Below are 16,590 nucleotides of genomic sequence, written 5' to 3'. Positions count from 1 at the left end.
GTAATAAATAATGCTTGTCTCCTTCCCTGTGTGAGTACTTATGTTTTGTGAGCTTCACCACTATACAGATAAAGGCGGTGAATTCCTGCTGCACACGGCTGAACTTTGATATTGAGATGGCCTATGTGGGTCCCTTGCTGCATCAAGGCCCATTTTATTGTGATGATAAAGGCCAGAGTTTGGCACATAGACTACTGTCTTATTTCAGAATCCAATTAAAGTTCCTGACCATGGACAATCTGTGAAGTGTGTGCCGAGCACAAGGAAGAAAGGACTATACCTGTGACAGGTTATTCTAGTTCCAATAAAGAATTTCCAAGGAAGCCACAGACCGCAACAAAAACCGGGTCTTTGGACATAAGTGCCCTGAAGAAGGCAAAGGGATGACAACCTGTGAGAAAAGTCCTAACATGAAAACAGATGAGTAGTTGGTTCTAAAAGGCCTGCAGCAAGCGGACAATGGAGCAGAAGTAGGAAGGGAATTGGATGGATCGGCAAAATATATTTGGATTATGGTTACATTTTCTAAAAACGAGTGCAAAAGTGGAGGATGAGTGTGGGACGGGAGGAGGAGTGCCATTGCTGAGGAGGCCGGTGTGTAGGAAGCTACTGATATTCCATGTTAGATACAATGATCACTCTTAAATTTAGATGAATTCAAGGTCACACGATTGTAATTGATCTCTCCCATCTCTCTGTAATACACCAGACTTTAATTGAATTAACATTGCTTCAAGACACCTTCTGCTCATCTCCCATATTACTTTCACAGCAGCCTTCGGCAGACTCTTTCATTATAAGAAGGAACCTATCCCATTGGTAGACTGGTGCACTTAATGCATGAAACAGGGGCTTCATATGCATCCCAGGAGCATCGTCAGCATTGTCACCAGCACCACTCTGGCCACCATCGCTATATTCGTCACCTCATCCTCCACTAAGGATGATCCCCTTAAACTTCTCATTGCTTGAGTTTCCTCTTCCACTAACTCTGAAGAAGCAGGGAGAATGCGGTAATGCAGACTTCATATTACAGGCAATTTGCTTCCAGTGCACTAATTCCCTTCTGCGCATTACCCAGCCGAGCTCGGTTCGGTATAGCAGCCTCTGGTGCTCAAACACAGGATTGAGGTTCACCAAAGGTAAGGCCTAACAAGCGCTCAAGGTGCTCAGTGAGGCTCCTTTAAGAAGATCAGGCTAACCTAAAATGAGAATAAAAGATCAAAAAGAATGAAGGTACAACTATATGATGCTATAGCTGTCACAGAAGGAAAGACAGCTGCAACAACCCGCCAACATAAGATAAACGAATACGGGTTGTCTCAGAGTGTGGATGAAGCCATGAGAGGTCATCTGGTCATTATGGTTCATTGAAATAGGAAGGAGTAATTAAGCACCTTCATGCAACTACAGCTCTAGCCCTCCCTGACCGACTCAAAGGCCCTTCGTATGAGTTGTCTGTTAATTCGGATGGACCTGGTAATAGGACTTTCTTGACCCATCAGAATTATGGCGTTAGCAAGAAGACCGCTTGTGACCGATGTTCCACACAGAGGTTTTAGCTGCTTCAAGCAGGCAAAGCCTCTGGATGGAACACCGTCGTGAGCATGCGGACATGAGGATGGTAAATCCAATACCTGCACGTTATTCCACATAAACTGATCATCCCAATTTATTTTCCTCTCCGATATTATGGGTGCCCCAGTAACAATAAATCAGGAGGAGGCAAACAATGGGGTTTTTAAGGTCGACTCATAATGATTGCTTAGACGAAGAACGTCGCCACTCCCTAACTAAATTACACTTGCATCCTCCCCGTCTGATCCCCTCGAATCTAGGTTAAATGTCAGAATTTAAAGTAGGAAAACCTAAAAGTGTAAATGAAGACGTTTGAAATGTACAGAGTAGGGAAGTCCATGTAACCGCCAATTAGATTGAAAGTCAAAAGTGAATTTACTTTTATTCTAATAAAAACATGTTGTTGCGGGTCTTAAATCCTACCCTCGGATTCAAATGCAAATCCTCCCACTAACAACTACTTTTTTAGCGCCGCATTTGCGCCACTTTTTGACGCAAAAGCGGCGCTATAAAAGTATAAATACGGGCCTTGGGGGCATATTTATACTCCGTTTGCGCCGAATTAGCGTCGTTTTTTTCGACGCAAATTCGACGCTAAACTAACGCCAACTAACGCCATATTTATACTATGGCGTTAGACGCTTCGGGCGCCAAAGTGCCCGGAGAGTGCGTCATTTTTTAGCGTGAACCCCTTCCTTGCGTTAATGATATGCAAGGGAAGCGTTCCCGTCTTAAAAAATGACTCCCAGGCCTTTACGTGGTATTTATACTCCCGGGCAAAAATGACGCCCGGGAGTGGGCGTGGCCAAAAACGGCGCTTTTGCGCCGCTTTTTAACGCCTGGGTCAGGCATGGCGTTAAGGGACAAGTGGGCTCAAAATGAGCCCAGAGTGCCCTCCCCTGCCCCCAGGGACCCCCCCTGCCACCCTTGCCCACACCAGGAGGACACCCAAGGACGGAGGGACCCATCCCATGGACATTAAGGTAAGTTCAGGTAAGTATTTTTTTTTTATTTTTTTGTGGCATAGGGGGGCCTGATTTGTGCCCCCCTACATGCCACTATGCCCAATGACCATGCCCAGGGGACAGAAGTCCCCTGGGCATGGCCATAGGGCAAGGGGGCATGACTCCTATCTTTACAATGATAGGAGTCATGTTGATGGGGGATGGGCGTCGAAAAAAAATGGCGCAAGTCGGGTTACGACGATTTTTTCGACGTAACCTGACTTGCCCCATTTTAAGACGCCCATACGCCATTTTCCCCCTACGCCGGCGCTGCCTGGTCTACGTGGTTTTTTCCCACGCACACCAGGCAGCGCCGGTCCGCTTGCGCCGGCTAACGCCATTCCATAAATACGGCGCCCGCATGGCGCTTCAGAATGGCGTTAGACGGCGCAAAATCTTTTGACGCTAAACTGCGTTAGCGCAGTTTAGCGTCAAAAAGTATAAATATGGGCCTTGGTGTTTTGTACTAGAACCCGAAATCACAGCCCGTAGCTATAGCACTAACCGCATTCTTTACTCCATTTCCCTCTCTTATCCTACGTGTGCGCCTGCCTCAACCCCATTCCTACACTCTCTCGCTATTCGTAAACATATCCCTACCCTAACCATACCATACTCTTGCCCTTAATGTAATCCGTTACCAGTCCTAAAACTTTCTCTAATACAGTCATTACCATAACCATGGTTTCACATTTGCAAACTTTTTTAGACTTTATGCTTGTTTTCCCAACTTCTGACTTTTTAAAGTTTTGCTATTTCTAACTAAAGTTGAAAATTACTCCGTTTCCGGTCCTCCTTTGAAGCGTTTCGTTGCTTCCCATGAAGTTCCGCACTTTGTAAATCCACAAACGTACATGCAAGCCCCTACTGTAACATCCGAGGCCAACATGCGCCCGGGATCAGCGGTATCACCCACAGGGCGGCAGACACACATTCTTGGGGTCCCCGAAGGGTGTGGGAGAACCGGTTCCTTCTAACCCACAGAGCTTTGCAGAGACCTCATTAAGGAAACTTCTATTGTTCAAGGTATTGGGGTAGAATTAGGGAGATTCCGTCGTGTGTTGTTGCTGGAGATCAGTGCGACGGCGGTAATCCGTCCCTGAAAGCACCTCGCCCTGCTGGGGCTTAGCTGGCTCTAAAGTCAAGTTTAGGAATGGCGCTGTTCAGCAGAGGGGGTGGAGGCAGGCTCTGTTGGGCAATTGTAAAAGCGCCTAGTGTCGAGCCGTGGGGCAAAGATTTCTATGTAGTCTCTTTGACCCCGAATTATGCTCATTTTAAATAACAAGAGGACAAGCGGAAGTGACATCACATAAATTGCCACACATATAACATCGCAGGAAGTGACATCATACTAGATAAATCTAGACAAAAATGAAACGTCACTTATCTTTTTTTTTAAACAATCCATTTTGATGAACAGTAATTCATACGGCACAAGAAACGGGCAATTAAAATAGCAACAGTCGAAGGTATTCTATGACAGGCGAAGGGATATTCATGAACCGTAGACAAGTGTGGAGGAAGATGAAGCTGAAAGGTCTTTCATTTTGATCCTGCAATACTTATGTATGACCACGAGGGGGCGGCAAAAGTACAGCCTTGAAGTAGAAAACCCACCATGAAAGTTGTGATGGACATTGGTGAGGCTGGAATTGTCTGCGAGAGATGGAGTTACGTGTCAGAATTGTACGTCGACTGTGATGCCTATTTTAAAGGCATCAATAATAGGCGGTTCATTGTTACCAGACAGTACCCATGCCTGACCCACGGTACATAACGTTTTCCATATCGCGATACGCTTCAGTGACTGTAAACTTTGACAGCAGGACCTGTCAATGTTTATTGCTTTTATTTTTTATTTTCCAAAACGCACACCCCTAAGAGATCTCCCAGCGCACTGCTTGATCCACGCAGTGGTCCTGGACAGGAAAAAGTGTGGGCATGCAGACGACCCTCCAGCACAAGAAGGGTGAGACTTTTGATGGCAAGTTCACCTGGAGATGCCCTGCTCTCTGATTGGAGTGGGTTTGCAAGAGTGGGCCGATGGGACAGCTGCCACATTTTGGTAGCTGGCCACCACCAGCACCACTTAATAAAGCCCTGAGGCTGCATTATCTCATGGGACCCATTGGACTTGAGGGTTTTCATTAAACCAATTAGTTGTCTACTGGTAACGCGGGGATCGCATCTCTTGCGTAAGAGTGGTTCCATGAGCCACATTTAAAAGGAAAAAAACCTTACTTCATCTTTCAAAAGTCATCCCCTGGAGTTATCCAGCAGAATCGACTCCCCCCTCTCGCTGCCTCATACACTGCACCGCAACGCCCATGGAAAGCCTCCCTTGCGCAGAGTAAGGCATAGCAGCAATTTGCTCTGCTATGCCTTACTCCATATCAATGAAGCCATTCAAAGCCACACAAAGTGGCTTTGCGTGGCCTCATAGCTATGATTTCAAGGTTTTTCGCAGCTGTTGCATCACAAAAAGTGATACAACCAATGGCACAAGGAACATAAATATGTCCCCCTAGTGTCTCATCTGTGTTCCTATTTGGGAATGTAGGAGGCTGGACTGGCTTGTAGTGAGTACCAAGGGGTACTTACACCTTGCACCAGGCCCAGTTATCCCTTATTAGTGTATAGGGTGTCTAGCAGCTTAGGCTGATAGATAATGGTAGCTTAGCAGAGCAGCTTAGGCTGAACTAGGAGACGAGTGAAGCTCCTACAGTACCACTAGTGTCATATGCACAATATCATAAGAAAACACAATACACAGATATACAAAAAATAAAGGTACTTTATTTTTATGACAATATGCCAAAAGTATCTCAGTGAGTACCCTCAGTATGAGGATAGCAAATATACACAAGATATATGTACACAATACCAAAAATATGCAGTATAGTATTAGTAAACAGTGCAAACAATGTATAGTTACAATAGGATGCAATGGGGACACATAGGGATAGGGGCAACACAAACCATATACTCCAAAAGTGGAATGCGAACCACGAATGGACCCCAAACCTATGTGACCTTGTAGAGGGTCGCTGGGACTGTAAGAAAACAGTTAGGGTTAGAAAAATAGCCCACCCCAAAACCCTGAAAAGTGAGTGCAAAGTGCACTAAAGTTCCCCAAAGAGCACAGAAGTCGTGATAGGGGATTTCTGCAGGAAAGACACAAATCAGCAATGCAACAACGATGGATTTCCAAACGAGGGTACCTGTGGAACAAGGGGACCAAGTCCAAAAGTCACAAGCAAGTCGGAGATGGGCAGATGCCCAGGAAATGCCAGCTGTGGGTGCAAAGAAGCTGCTACTGGACTGTAGAAGCTGAAGATTATGCAGGAACGACAAGGGCTAGGAACTTCCCCTTTGGAGGACGGATCCCGCTCGCCGTGGAGAGTCGTGCAGATGTGTTTTCCTGAAGAAAGACCACAAACAAGCCTTGCTAGCTGCAAGTCGTGCGGTTAGGGTTTTTGGATGCTGCTGTGGCCCAGGAGGGACCAGGATGTCGCCAATTGCGTCTGGGGACAGAGGGGTGTCGAGCAAGACAAGGAGCCCTCTCAGAAGCAGGCAGCACCCGCAGAAGTGCCGGAACAGGCACTATGAAGTGGAGTGAAACGGTGCTCACCCGAAGTTGCACAAAGGAGTCCCACGTCGCCGGAGGACAACTTAGAAGGTCGTGCAATGCAGGTTAGAGTGCCGTGGACCCAGGCTTGGCTGTGCACAAAGGATTTCTGCTGGAAGTGCACAGAGGCTGGAGTAGCTGCAAAAGTCGCGGTTCCCAGCAATGCAGTCTGGCGTGGGGAGGCAAGGACTTAACTCCACCAAGCTTGGACTGAAGAGTCACTGGACTGCGCGAGACACTTGGACAGAGTTGCTGGATTCAAGGGACCTCGCTCGTCGTGCTGAGAGGAGACCCAGGGTACCAGTGATGCAGTTATTTGGTGCCTGCGGTTGCAGGGGGACGATTCCGTCGACCCACGGGAGATTTCTTCGGAGATTCTAGTGCAGAGAGGAGGCAGACTACCCCCACAGCATGCACCACCAGGAAAGCAGTCGAGAAGGCGGCAGGATCAGCGTTACAGAGTTGCAGTAGTCGTCTTCGCTACTTTGTTGCAGTTTTGCAGGCTTCCAGCGCGATCAGCAGTCGATTCCTTGGCAGAAGGTGAAGAGAGAGATGCAGAGGAACTCGGATGAGCTCTTGCATTCGTTATCTAAGGAATCCCCAAAGACAGAGACCCTAAATAGCCAGAAAAGAGGGTTTGGCTACTTAGGAGAGAGGATAGGCTAGCAACACCTGAAGGAGCCTATCAGAAGGAGTCTCTGACGTCACCTGCTGGCACTGGCCACTCAGAGCAGTCCAGTGTGCCAGCAGCACCTCTGTTTCCAAGATGGCAGAGGTCTGGAGCACACTGGAGGAGCTCTGGGCACTTCCCAGGGGAGGTTCAGGTCAGGGGAGTGGTCACTCCCCTTTCCTTTGTCCAGTTTCGCGCCAGAGCAGGGCTGAGGGGTCCCTGAACCGGTGTAGACTGGCTTATGCAGAAATGGGCACCATCTGTGCCCATGAAAGCATTTCCAGAGGCTGGGGGAGGCTACTCCTCCCTAGCCCTAACACCATTTTCCAAAGGGAGAGGGTGTAACACCCTCTCTCTGAGGAAGTCCTTTGTTCTGCCTTCCTGGGCCAGGCCTGGCTGGACCCCAGGAGGGCAGAAACCTGTCTGAGGGGTTGGCAGCAGCTGCAGTGAATCCCCAGGAAAGGCAGTTTGGCAGTGCCAGGGTCTGTGCTAGAGACCTGTGGGATTATGGGATTGTCCCAACTATGCCAGGATGGTATAGAGGGGTGGCAATTCCATGATCATAGACATGTTACATGGCCATATTCGGAGTTACCATTGTGAAGCTACATATAGGTAGTGACCTATAAGTAGTGCATGCGTTTAATGGTGTCCCCACACTCACAAAGTCCGGGAAATTGGCCCTGAACAATGTGGGGGCACCTTGGCTAGTACCAGGGTGCCCACACACTAAGTAACTTAGCACCCAACCTTTACCAGGTAAAGGTTAGACAAATAGGTGACTTCTAAGTTACTTAAGTGCAGTGTAAAATGGCTGTGAAATAACGTGGACGTTATTTCACTCAGGCTGCAGTGGCAGGCCTGTGTAAGAATTGTCAGAGCTCCCTATGGGTGGCAAAAGAAATGCTGCAGCCCATAGGGATCTCCTGGAACCCCAATACCCTGGGTACCTCAGTACCATATACTAGGGAATTATAAGGGTGTTCCAGTATGCCAATGTAAATTGGTAAAATTGGTCACTAGCCTGTTAGTGACAATTTGTACAGAGAGAGCATAACCACTGAGGTTCTGATTAGCAGAGCCTCAGTGAGACAGTTAGGCACCACACAGGGAACACATACATATAGGCCACAAACTTATGAGCACTGGGGTCCTGGCTAGCAGGGTTCCAGTGACACATAACAAACATACTGAAAACATAGGGTTTTCACTATGAGCACTGGGCCCTGGCTAGCAGGATCCCAGTGAGACAGTGAACACACCCTGACATACACTCACAAACAGGCCAAAAGTGGGGGTAACAAAGCTAGAAAGAGGCTACCTTCTCACCCCCCCCCCCCAAACGAAGGACAATAAGGCTAACCTTGCCCAGTTGAGACTTTATTGTCTAAGTGGTGATAAGTAGAGAGTAGCTCTGCAATAGACTGGTTACTCCCTTTATCATCCACTATATGGTTACTTCCCTGTGGGGATGTAAACCACCCTGTTTGAAGTTTTTTTTGCTAAGCAACAATGTGAAGATGTATTTTCAGAGTTTCTATCAGTAAGTTTTAGTTTAGAGCAGTGAGAATTGTCCACTGAACCTATTTGTAGTGATGGAAATACCAGACAGGGATGCTGTCTCAGTAGAGCCATAGCTGGGCAAAAACTTTGTCCATATGGCTGGAAGAGAGAACAGGGATGCTGTTTCTCTTGAGTTGGAGCAGGGCAGGGATGCTGTCCTATGAGCTCCACACTAGGACAGGGATGCTGTCCTAAGTGTTGTGAGGCAGTGCAGAGTTTCTGCACTAAAGTTTCTCTGGGAGGGTTGGAATGATGCTCCATGTTAACTAAAATGGTGCTCTTTTTCTCACCAATGTTAGTTATCCCACAGAGAGGTACTTCTACCTCAGGGAGTACAGCTTTGCCAGCTGATGATTCCCTTGGAACAGGTGCCACCCCAGGAGAGGTTTCTCCCACCACAGGAATAATATCCTGATTGGCAGGGTGGTTAGGGGATACTGTGATACCCTTTTTACCTGTTGTTGGAGACGGATCCTGAGTTTTCAGGCCTTCTCTCCTTTGCTTTTTCATTTCAGTAGAAATGAGAGGGAACAATTCCTCTGGGATGCCCAGCATGGCTGCATGGGCATAAAACTCTACATCAGCCCAACCTGAGGCCTCTAGGTCATTACCTAAGAGACAGTCTACAGGTAAACTAGGTGATAACACCACCTGCTTAGGGCCAGTAACTCCACCCCAACTAAACTGAATTATAGCTAAGGGAAGAAACTTAGTGGAGTTATGGACATCAATAATCTTATTCTGTTGTCCAATGATGTGTTGTTCAGGAGCCACTAGGTTTTCAGTCACCAAAGTTTTACTGGCACCTGTGTCCCTGTAGGCCAAGGCCTCAACACCATTTATTGAAACTGTCTGCCTGTACTTATCCATTGTAAGGGGACAAGCAGCCAGTGTGTCAAGGCCAATGCCACTAGGTGTGACAGAAACTGTCTTGGGACTGACTACCCCAGTTTCTATGATGGACCCATAAGTGAACCCAACTACACCCTTTGCTTGACTGTTGCCAGCAGTCCCACCACTAGTACCACTACTGCTAGGGGCACTAGAGCTTGATGTATTAGTGGTGGTAGGCTCAGGGGGTTTACCTGGACAGGACTTATCCCCTGGCCTATGGCCTCTGTTTTTGCACACAAAGCACCAAGGCTTTTTAATGTGTGTGGGTTGAGAAGAAGAGGAAGAATTTGTTTTATTCCCACCCTCTGAAGAGTGTTTAAGATTTGAAGTGGGATCTTTGGTTTTACCCTTATCCCCATGCTTATCTTGAGATTTTTCACCATCTTTCTTCTTGCCATCCTTGTCACCACCTGTATGAACTTTTCTGTTCACTCTTGTTCTGACCCATTTGTCTGCCTTCTTTCCCAATTCTTGGGGAGAGGTCAGATCTGAGTCCACTAGATACTGGTGCAACAAATCAGACACACAATTATTAAGTATATGCTCTCTCAGGATTATGTTATATAGGCTTTCATAGTCAGTCACTTTACTGCCATGTAACCACCCCTCCAAGGCCTTCACTGACTGGTCAACAAAATCAACCCAGTCTTGTGAAGACTCCTTTTTGGTCTCTCTGAACTTCATCCTGTACTGTTCAGTGGTTAAGCCATAACTAACTAGGAGTGCATTCTTAAGAATTTTGAAATCATTGGCTTCACTTTCTTTCACAGTAAGGAGCCTATCCCTACCCTTTCCACTAAATGATAGCCATAGGATAGCAGCCCACTGCCTTTGAGGGACATCCTGTACAACACAGGCCCTCTCAAGTGCAGCAAACCACTTGTTAATGTCATCCCCCTCCTTATAAGGGGGAACTATCTTGTTCAGATTCCTAGAATCATGCTCTTTTGCAGGATGACTATTGGGAATACTGCTGCTGCCACCATGGGTTTCTAAACCCAATTTCTGTCTTTCTTTTTCTAGTTCAAAGGACTGTCTATCCAAATCCAGCTGTTGCTTCTTGAGCTTCAGTCTGGTTTGTTCCACTCTCAATTTATTGAGCTCCCTTTCTAACAATCTGTCATCAGGGTGGGTGGGAGGGACATGTCTAGAAACAGAAGTATGATGAGAAAGGACAGAAGGAGACCTGTCCCTAACAGAAGGCACCCTAACAGCTTGGCTCACAGAAACAGCACTTCTACTATGATGAGAAGGAATACTCTTACTGGGATGTGAGACCACACTATCTGTATGATGTGACTCAACATCAGTTCCAACTATGCTAGGTTGTCTGCTAGGGGGCAGGCTTGGAAGTTTCCCTCCCACTTCTTTAGCTAGGGGAGCCCCAGAGTCAGAGTGGGAACCATCAGCTAACTTTTCAACAGGAGTGCCAGCTGTGGCCTTATCCTGTTCAATAAGCATATTCACTAACAGTTCTCTGGAAGGATTCTTCCTTACACTTAAACCTCTATCTATGCAGAGACTCCTTGCTTCTTTCCAGCTAAGGTTATCATAAGTAAGTTTGGACAGATCAACAGTTTGGCCTGTGCCAGACATTTTAGACAGTGTTTAAGTGACAGAAAAAGTGAAGAAAAAGCTTTTCAGAACTTTTAGAAAGACAGAAAAAAACTTTAAAAACTTTTAAAGAACTTTTTAGAAAGTTAGAGGTACTTTTCAGCACTTTAGAAAAGAAGTGAGAAAAGAAATGCAAAACTTTTTGGTTAGGTGTACATACACTGAACTTGTTTTGTATATTTTTCTCTTATGAAAAGTACAGTGACAAAAGTGGTAAGTAGTTACAGAGCACTTAACCCACCACTGCACAACCAATGTAGGAGGCTGGACTGGCTTGTAGTGAGTACCAAGGGGTACTTACACCTTGCACCAGGCCCAGTTATCCCTTATTAGTGTATAGGGTGTCTAGCAGCATAGGCTGATAGATAATGGTAGCTTAGCAGAGCAGCTTAGGCTGAACTAGGAGACGAGTGAAGCTCCTACAGTACCACTAGTGTCATATGCACAATATCACAAGAAAACACAATACACAGATATACTAAAAATAAAGGTACTTTATTTTTATGACAATATGCCAAAAGTATCTCAGTGAGTACCCTCAGTATGAGGATAGCAAATATACACAAGATATATGTACACAATACCAAAATATGCAGTAATAGTGTTAGAAAACAGTGCAAGCAATGTATAGTTACAATAGGATGCAATGGGGACACATAGGGATAGGGGCAACACAAACCATATACTCCGAAAGTGGAATGCGAACCACGAATGGACCCCAAACCTATGTGACCTTGTAGAGGGTCGCTGGGACTGTAAGAAAACAGTTAGGGTTAGAAAAATAGCCCACCCCAAGACCCTGAAAAGTGAGTGCAAAGTGCACTAAAGTTCCCCAAAGGACATAGAAGTCGTGATAGGGGATTTCTGCAGGAAAGACACAAATCAGCAATGCAACAACAATGGATTTCCAAACAAGGGTACCTGTGGAACAAGGGGACCAAGTCCAAAAGTCACAAGCAAGTCGGAGATGGGCAGATGCCCAGGAAATGCCAGCTGTGGGTGCAAAGAAGCTGCTACTGGACAGTAGAAGCTGAAGATTATGCAGGAACGACAAGGGCTAGGAACTTCCCCTTTGGAGGACGGATCCCGCTCGCCATGGAGAGTCGTGCAGAAGTATTTTCCTGAAGAAAGACTGCCATCAAGCCTTGCTAGCTGCAAATCGTGCGGTTAGGGTTTTTGGATGCTGCTGTGGCCCAGGAGGGACCAGGATGTCGCCAATTGCATCTGGGGACAGAGGGGGTGTCGAGCAAGACAAGGAGCCCTCTCAGAAGCAGGCAGCACCCGCAGAAGTGCTGGAACAGGCACTACAAAGTGGAGTGAAACAGTGCTCACCCGAAGTTGCACAAAGGAGTCCCACGCCCCCGGAGGACAACTTAGGAGTTCGTGCAATGCAGTGCTGTGGACCCAGGCTGGACTGTGCACAAAGAATTTCCGCCGGAAGTGCACGGAGGCTGGAGTAGCTGCAAAAGTCGCGGTTCCCAGCAATGCAGTCTGGCGTGGGGAGGCAAGGACTTACCTCCACCAAACTTGGACTGAAGAGTCACTGGACTGTGGGAGTCACTTGGACAGAGTTGCTGGATTCAAGGGACCTCGCTCGTTGTGCTGAGAGGAGACCCAGCGTACCGGTGATGCAGTTCTTTGGTGCCTGCGGTTGCAGGGGGACGATTCCGTCGACCCACGGGAGATTTCTTCGGAGCTTCTAGTGCAGAGAGGAGGCAGACTACCCCCACAGCATGCACCACCAGGAAAGCAGTCGAGAAGGCGGCAGGATCAGCGTTACAGAGTTGCAGTAGTCGTCTTTGCTACTTTGTTGCAGTTTTGCAGGCTTCCAGCGCGGTCAGCAGTCGATTCCTTGGCAGAAGGTGAAGAGAGAGATGCAGAAGAACTCGGATGAGCTCTTGCATTCGTTATCTAAGGAATCCCCAAAGACAGAGACCCTAAATAGCCAGAAAAGAGGGTTTGGCTACTTAGGAGAGAGGATAGGCTAGCAACACCTGAAGGAGCCTATCAGAAGGAGTCTCTGACGTCACCTGCTGGCACTGGCCACTCAGAGTAGTCCAGTGTGCCAGCAGCACCTCTGTTTCCAAGATGGCAGAGGTCTGGAGCACACTGGAGGAGCTCTGGGCACCTCCAAGGGGAGGTTCAGGTCAGGGGAGTGGTCACTCCCCTTTCCTTTGTCCAGTTTCGCGCCAGAGCAGGGCTGAGGGGTCCCTGAACCGGTGTAGACTGGCTTATGCAGAAATGGGCACCATCTGTGCCCATGAAAGCATTTCCAGAGGCTGGGGGAGGCTACTCCTCCCCAGCCCTAACACCATTTTCCAAAGGGAGAGGGTGTAACACCCTCTCTCTGAGGAAGTCCTTTGTTCTGCCTTCCTGGGCCAAGCCTGGCTGGACCCCAGGAGGGCAGAAACCTGTCTGAGGGGTTGGCAGCAGCAGCAGCTGCAGTGAATCCCCGGGAAAGGCAGTTTGGCAGTGCCAGGGTCTGTGCTAGAGACCCGTGGGATCATGGGATTGTGCCAACTATGCCAGGATGGTATAGAGGGGGCAATTCCATGATCATAGACATGTCACATGGCCATATTCGGAGTTACCATTGTGAAGCTACATATAGGTAGTGACCTATATGTAGTGCATGCGTGTAATGGTGTCCCCACACTCACAAAGTCCAGGGAATTGGCCCTGAACAATGTGGGGGCACCTTGGCTAGTACCAGGGTGCCCACACACTAAGTAACTTAGCACCCAACCTTTACCAGGTAAAGGTTAGACATGTAGGTGACTTATAAGTTACTTAGGTGCAGTGTAAAATGGCTGTGAAATAACGTGGATGTTATTTCACTCAGGCTGCAGTGGCAGGCCTGTGTAAGAATTGTCAGAGCTCCCTATGGGTGGCAAAAGAAATGCTGCAGCCCATAGGGATCTCCTGGAACCCCAATACCCTGGGTACCTCAGTACCATGTACTAGGGAATTATAAGGGTGTTCCAGTATGCCAATGTAAATTGGTAAAATTGGTCACTAGCCTGTTAGTGACAATTTGTACAGAGAGAGCATAACCACTGAGGTTCTGATTAGCAGAGCCTCAGTGAGACAGTTAGGCACCACACAGGGAACACATACATATAGGCCACAAACTTATGAGCACTGGGGTCCTGGCTAGCAGGGTTCCAGTGACACATAACAAACATACTGAAAACATAGGGTTTTCACTATGAGCACTGGGCCCTGGCTAGCAGGATCCCAGTGAGACAGTGAAAACACCCTGACATACACTCACAAACAGGCCAAAAGTGGGGATAACAAAGCTAGAAAGAGGCTACCTTCTCACACAACCCCCCCCCAAACGAAGGACAATAAGGCTAACCTTGCCCAGTTGAGACTTTATTGTCTAAGTGGTGATAAGTAGAGAGTAGCTCTGCAATAGACTGGTTACTCCCTTTATCATCCACTATATGGTTACTTCCCTGTGGGGATGTAAACCACCCTGTTTGAAGTTTTTTAGCTAAGCAACAATGTGAAGATGTATTTTCAGAGTTTCTATCAGTAAGTTTTAGTTTAGAGCAGTGAGAATTGTCCACTGAACCTATTTGTAGTGATGGAAATACCAGACAGGGATGCTGTCTCAGTAGAGCCATAGCTGGGCAAAAACTTTGTCCATATGGCTGGAAGAGAGAACAGGGATGCTGTTTCTCATGAGTTGGAGCAGGGCAGGGATGCTGTCCTATGAGCTCCACACTAGGACAGGGATGCTGTCCTAAGTGTTGTGAGGCAGTGCAGAGTTTCTGCACTAAAGTTTCTCTGGGAGGGTTGGAATAATGCTCCATGTTAACTAAAATGGTGCTCTTTTTCTCACCAATGTTATTTATCCCACAGAGAGGTACTTCTACCTCAGGGAGTACAGCTTTGCCAGCTGATGATTCCCTTGGAACAGGTGCCACCCCAGGAGAGGTTTCTCCCACCACAGGAATAATATCCTGATTGGCAGGGTGGTTAGGGGATACTGTGATACACTTTTTACCTGTTGTTGGAGAGGGATCCTGAGTTTTCAGGCCTTCTCTCCTTTGCTTTTTCATTTCAGTAGAAATGAGAGGGAACAATTCCTCTGGGATGCCCAGCATGGCTGCATGGGCATAAAACTCTACATCAGCCCAACCTGAGGCCTCTAGGTCATTACCTAAGAGACAGTCTATAGGTAAGCTAGGTGATAACACCACCTGCTTAGGGCCAGTAACTCCACCCCAACTAAACTGAATTATAGCTAAGGGAAGAAACTTAGTGGAGTTATGGACATCAATAATATTATACTGTTGTACAATGATGTGTTGTTCAGGAGCCACTAGGTTTTCAGTCACCAAAGTATTACTGGCACCTGTGTCCCTGTAGGCCAAGGCCTCAAAACCATTTATTGAAACTGTCTGCCTGTACTTATCCATTGTAAGGGGACAAGCAGCCAGTTTGGCAAGGCCAATGCCACTAGGTGTGACAGAAACTGTCTTGGGACTGACTACCCCAGTTTCTATGATGGACCCATAAGTGAACCCAACTACACCCTTTGCTTGACTGTTGCCAGGAGTCCCACCACTAGTACCACTACTGCTAGGGGCACTAGAGCTTGATGTATTAGTGGTGGTAGGCTCAGGGGGTTTACCTGGACAGGACTTATCCCCTGGCCTATGGCCTCTGTTTTTGCACACAAAGCACCAAGGCTTTTTAATGTGTGTGGGTTGAGAAGAAGAGGAAGAATTTGTTTTATTCCCACCCTCTGAAGAGTGTTTAAGATTTGAAGTGGGATCTTTGGTTTTACCCTTATCCCCATGCTTATCTTGAGATTTTTCACCATCTTTCTTCTTGCCATCCTTGTCACCACCTGTATGAACTTTTCTGTTCACTCTTGTTCTGACCCATTTGTCTGCCTTCTTTCCCAATTCTTGGGGAGAGGTCAGATCTGAGTCCACTAGATACTGGTGCAACAAATCAGACACACAATTATTAAGTATATGCTCTCTCAGGATTATGTTATATAGGCTTTCATAGTCAGTCACTTTACTGCCATGTAACCACCCCTCCAAGGCCTTCACTGAATGGTCAACAAAATCAACCCAGTCTTGTGAAGACTCATTTTTGGTCTCTCTGAACTTCATCCTGTACTGTTCAGTGGTTAAGCCATAACCATCTAGGAGTGCATTCTTAAGAATTTTGAAATCATTGGCTTCACTTTCTTTCACAGTAAGGAGCCTATCCCTACCCTTTCCACTAAATGATAGCCATAGGATAGCAGCCCACTGCCTTTGAAGGACATCCTGTACAACACAGGCCCTCTCAAGTGCAGCAAACCACTTGTTAATGTCATCCCCCTCCTTATAAGGGGGAACTATCTTGTGCAGATTCCTAGAATCATGCTCTTTTGCAGGATGACTATTGGGAATACTGCTGCTGCCACCATGGGTTTCTAAACCCAATTTCTGTCTTTCTTTTTCTAGTTCAAAGGACTGTCTATCCAAATCCAGCTGTTGCTTCTCGAGCTTCAGTCTGGTTTGTTCCACTCTCAATTTATTGAGCTCCCTTTCTAACAATCTGTCATCAGGGTGGGTGGGAGGGACATGTCTAGAAACAGAAGTATGATGAGAAAGGACAGAAGGAGA

This window comes from Pleurodeles waltl, chromosome 10 (assembly GCF_031143425.1).
Source record: "Pleurodeles waltl isolate 20211129_DDA chromosome 10, aPleWal1.hap1.20221129, whole genome shotgun sequence".
Lineage (NCBI taxonomy): Eukaryota > Metazoa > Chordata > Amphibia > Caudata > Salamandridae > Pleurodeles > Pleurodeles waltl.
Note: the sequence above shows the minus strand (reverse complement) of the source record.